We start from the raw sequence: 5,570 nt of genomic DNA on the forward strand, positions 1-5,570 counted from the left end.
GCAAATATTCATATATAAGATATTAAAAAAGAGAGAAAAAATAAAAAAAGAAAAGAAAAGAAAGAAGACATGAAAACAACTTATCATGTATTTTTATGGATTGCTTTAGTTTAAAAATCTAATACAAATTAACAAAATATAGCTAATATTGGACAATAGGTTATAATATAAAAAAAAGTAAATATCTGTCTACTCATCTTCAACATTTCTAAATCAAGATATAAAGATTTCATTATAAAAAGCACCCAGAAAATCCAACCCTTTGAAATCTAAATAACAGAAAACTTAGTATTATGATTAATCTAAATAATAGAAGCATATGATGAAACTTTGAATGATGAGAAAAGGGAAAATTAAAAGAAATAAGTTTACAACTTCAATTGAGTTGAAAAGGGGCACAGTAGAAAACGGATGCACAAGCGAAACCCTAAACCCCAATCCTTACGCGAAGAGGAGTGCGGTGTAGCATAAAAAATTAAGGAACACGAGCACCACGAAGCTGGTGGTAGATTAAATAAAATTTACTAAATCACATATTGAAAAAAAAAACAATCATCATCATCAACATATGTTAATTGTAAAATGCACAGAATTGAAATTATCAATGTATAAAACCTTGAAAATTAACTTGTGCCAACGAGAATTCTCTTGATAATGGTGCCAAGGAAGATCTCAGTAGAACTGAAGAGGCACCGCGTCCGACACAAATTCAAGGGAATTTTGATTAAATCGAGAAATTGCATTGAAACAGGAAGGTACCTGGTGAGGAAGACGGTAGAGGAAGAAGCGGTAGCAAGCATAAGGTACCTGGTGAGGAAGAGGTCCTCAAAGTGGGAAGAAGCGGCACGAAGGGGATGAAGCGGCAACAAGCATTTGAAACGAGGGCTTGTTATTCAAATTTTATATGAGCCAATTTTAAAATATCAAATACTTGTTATTTTTTATTGTAATTTTTAATAATTTATTTATAAATTAAATATAAACCATTAGATCTATTATCAATCTAATCTAATGCTTCAAATTATATGGTGCATTAGATAAGCTCAAAAGATTTGGACTGATTTTAAACAGACCCTGAATATTTGCCACTATATTCTTCTTTGCCATTGGGTTAGTGCAAGTTGTTACCTTTTTTCATGAGGTCAGAATATATATCTTCTATTTGATATTAATTATATCTAGATGAAAGATTAATCTGTAGTTTACTACTTTACTTTCTTTGAGAAAATAAAAAGTCGGAAGAAAATTATATAATTGAAATTTGGTCTTTGATTTTACTTTTTTTGAAAGATCAATTTGTAGTTTACTTTACTATTTTAATTAATTTCTAAAATCTTATTTGAATTTTTTTTAAAAATTATTTGTTGATCTGCTTTCCTTTTTTTATTTTTTTTTCTAATTTTTGCATAAATTTTTATCTTTTAGTAATATAATGGTGATCATTTGTTAAAAATAAATGTGCCTTCAAGAATTAGCAGGTAAGAGGGAGAGAGAATTTTTCAAATATTTCAAAGATAAATTTGTGAATTTTAAAGTAGTTCATTGGTTAGCATATCAATGCTTTTTTGTTTTAATGGGATACCTTTTTGGCCTTTTCAACTATAGATCAATGGAAAACAAATAGTTGGCAACTATAGAAAAATGAGAGTAAATAACTTTTGATTGAAAGTAGTTTGTATCTTTTTGAGAAATTGAAGTTGAGAAAGATAATGATCTTAATTTAATCCAAACAACAAAGTTGATCTGATAATTAATTTTGGTAGAGAGTGTTCCGAGACCAAAAAATCTCGAGACTTAGCAAGGCTTGGCTACTGTTGTTGGAATTGCAGTTGAATTGCTTGAAATTGCTGAAAGGTATGAACATCTCTCATATGCAAAAGTCACTCCACTAATTTTCACATTATGAAAAGATTTATTTGCTTAGGTCATTAGCTGTCAAATTTCCTCGTGTATATATACGAGGAAATTTGACGAAAATTAGTGGAGTGACTTTTGCAGATGAGATATGTTCATACCTTTCAGCAATTTCAAGCAATTCAAATATATATATGTGTGTTCGGTCTTTGTATTATTATATTTAATTAGATTATACTAAGAAGTTTGGCCTTGATAACTAAAATATGATACCCTATTTGGCTATGTTCAATTTTTTTTTATTTATTTGGTTCCCATAAAGTTGTTCCTGAGATATGCCTTCCAAATACTCATGTAGATATATTATCTGAATTTACTCATGATTTTGGTTTTAAACTTTACACGATATAGTACTATTACATATGCTAAGAATTTTCTTCGGTATAGAAGAAACTTTTGCATCATCAATTTAACATTTTTGCTCTAAAATATATTTACTACTAAAGTCATAATTTCTTACATGATTGTAGGCATAATTTTTCTTACATAATTTCTTGCATTCAAAGAAAATATACAGAGATAGTAATTAGTAGTGAATTGTTTTATATTATGGCATTTTCAAAAACATCATAGTCAGGGATAGTTTGCAGAAACATTGTATTATGATTTGACATAGTATAACATTTTAATCATTACATGGATTAATGCTGATTTTAGAAGATTAATTGATAGAGTACATACAAACTTTCTTCGTCGATTTTTAATTCTTCTGCTTCATTTTTTAAAATTGTCCATCATTTTAAATTGCAGTGACGGTGATGATAGAAAAGTTAGTTTAATTTCTCTTAAGATATATACATAGATGATGGCAAAATGTGATCTTAGTTGTCCATTTTGTAGTGTTCAAGTTAGTACTTTGTTGTGGCTATGTATGAAAATGACAACTACAAATAAAATAGAAGCTTTGTAACAAACAAATTAATGGCTAAATGCATATGTGAGTTTAAATAGAAGAAGCTTGATTTATTCCATTTTTGCATAGTTATCATTGTAAGTAAAGTATTCCAATAGGCAACAATATTGGTATTTCTTAAGATCCTTTACTGATTTGCTTTAATAAATATTTTTAAATGAGTATATTGTAAATAAAGCATTCTATATTGTTCTGATTAGTGATATTGTTCCAATGCAGTTTAATTAAGTTCTATGCTCAGTTCTAACTTGAACATGTGTGTAATTCTGAAATTAAAATTAAAAAATTTAACGAAAGAAAACACGTTGCTCAATCTGAAATTGTGATCTAATAGCTTTCTTTTTTCATATTTAAAATGCATGAGTTTTCTTTTGTGAAATTACTTTTATCACTATAATGCAAAATTTTTAAGTAAACATAATACCTTTTCTTTCGGGTAGTAGTCTATTCACAGATTTGTCTAAATGAAGTGTTGAATTTCAAGCAGGGAAAAAATACTACCTTTCTATAAGGATCTTGGAGCTAATGTTGTCGTCAAATATAAGACAGAAGACTCTGTGCACGATTGAAAGAAGAAACAGGAGCGAAAGGTATATTATTCTCGGGCAATTTACCATAATAAATAAACTGCCTTCCAATATTACCAATATACATAATTTGCAAAACGGATAACAAAATGCATTTTTTCCACAAACTATGTAAACTGCGACAGGGGACCCGTGGTTTACAAATACACGTAAACCGCTACAGGGGTGTCGTGGTTTACGTTCTAAGAAAAAAAAGCATAATCCGCAATAGGGGTGTCGCGGTTTATGTGTGAATGAGTAGTGTGCATAAATCGCGACAGGAATCCAGCGGTTTATGCGTGAATGAGCAGTGTGCAGAAACATAAAATAAACTAAGTCCATGGAAAATAAAAACATACGTAACACATTGGTGCACGAAATTGTGATCATCAACAATGGCGCCAAAGACTTGGAGCTCTCAAACGTGAATTACACTTTGTCACAATTCCGCACAACTAACCAGCAAGTGCACTGGGTCGTCCAAGTAATAAACCTTACGTGAGTAAGGGTCGATCCCACGGAGATTGTTGGTATGAAGCAAGCTATGGTCATCTTGTAAATCTCAGTCTGGCGGATTCAAATGGTTATGGATGATGAACGATTAAAAGATAAATAAAACATAAAATAAAGATAGAGATACTTATGTAATTCATTGGTGAGAATTTCAGATAAGCGTATGAAGATGCTTTGTCCCTTCCGTCTCTCTGCTTTCCTACTGTCTTCATCCAATCCTTCTTACTCCTTTCCATGGCAAGCTGTATGTTGGGCATCACCGTTGTCAATGGCTACAGTTTCGTCCTCTCAGTGAAAATGTTCAACGCACCCTGTCACGGCACGGCTATTCATCTGTCAGTTCTCGATCATGTCGGAATAGAATTCAGTGATTCTTTTGCGTCTGTCACTAACGCCCCACAATCACGAGTTTGAAGCTCGTCACAGTCATTCAATCCTTGAATCCTACTCGGAATACCACAGACAAGGTTTAGACTTTCCGGATTCTCAAGAATGCTGCCATCAATTCTAGCTTATACCACGAAGATTCTGATTAAGGAATCCAAGAGATAAACACTCAATCGAAGGTAGAACGGAGGTGGTTGTCAGGCACACGTTCATAGGTGAGAATGATGATGAGTGTCACGGATCATCACATTCATCAAGTTGAAGAACAAGTGATATCTTAGAACAAGAACAAGCTGAATTGAATAGAAGAACAATAGTAATTGCATTGATACTCGAGGTACAGCAGAGCTCCACACCTTAATCTATGGTGTGTAGAAACTCCACCGTTGAAAATACATAAGAACAAGGTCTAGGCATGGCCATGAGGCCAGCCCCAAAACGTGATCAAGGTAGCACAGGACTACTCAAAGATTCGTCTCCGATTAAAAATACAATAGCAAAAGGTCCTATTTATAGAGAACTAGTAGCTTAAGATTTACAAAAATGAGTAAATGACGTAAATATCCACTTCCGGGCCCACTTGGTGTGTACTTGGGCTGAGCATTGAAGCATTTTTGTGTAGAGACTTCTCTTGGAGTTAAACGCCAGCTTTCGTGCCAGTTTGGGCGTTTAACTCCCACTTTGGTGCCAGTTCCGGCGTTTAACGCTGGGAATTCTGATGCCGACTTTGAACGCCAGTTTGGGCCATCAAATCTTGGGCAAAGTATAAACTATTATATATTGCTGGAAAGCCCTGGATGTCTACTTTCCAACGCAATTAAGAGCGCGCCAATTGGGCTTCTGTAGCTCCAGAAAATCTACTTCGAGTGCAGGGAGGTCAGAATCCAACAGCATCTGCAGTCCTTTTCAGCCTCTGAATCAGATTTTTGCTCAGGTCCCTCAATTTCAGCCAGAAAATACCTGAAATCATAGAAAAACACACAAACTCATAGTAAAGTCCAGAAAAGTGAATTTTAAATAAAAACTAATAAAAATATAATAAAAACTAACTAAAACATGCTAAAAACATTCTAAAAACAATGCCAAAAAGCGTATAAATTATCCGCTCATCACAACACCAAACTTAAATTGTTGTTTGTCTCCAAGCAACTGAAAATAAAATAGGATAAAAAGAAGAGAATATACAATGAATTTCAAAAACATCTATGAAGATCAGTATTAATTAGATGAGCGGGGCTTTTAGCTTTTTGCTTCTGAACAGTTTTGGCATCTCACTT

General features: G+C 32.8%; 1 long non-coding RNA gene across 1 annotated transcript in view; it reads left to right on the top strand.

The window, feature by feature from the left end:
* LOC110271840 overlaps positions 637-5,570 on the top strand; it is a 9,178-nt gene continuing 4,244 nt past the window's right edge. Inside the window, exon 1 of the long non-coding RNA XR_002362644.1 lies at positions 637-789. This is a non-coding gene — a long non-coding RNA (uncharacterized LOC110271840). The remainder of the gene's footprint in view (positions 790-5,570) is intronic.

Source organism: Arachis ipaensis, chromosome B05, assembly GCF_000816755.2.
Source record: "Arachis ipaensis cultivar K30076 chromosome B05, Araip1.1, whole genome shotgun sequence".
NCBI classification, from domain to species: domain Eukaryota; kingdom Viridiplantae; phylum Streptophyta; class Magnoliopsida; order Fabales; family Fabaceae; genus Arachis; species Arachis ipaensis.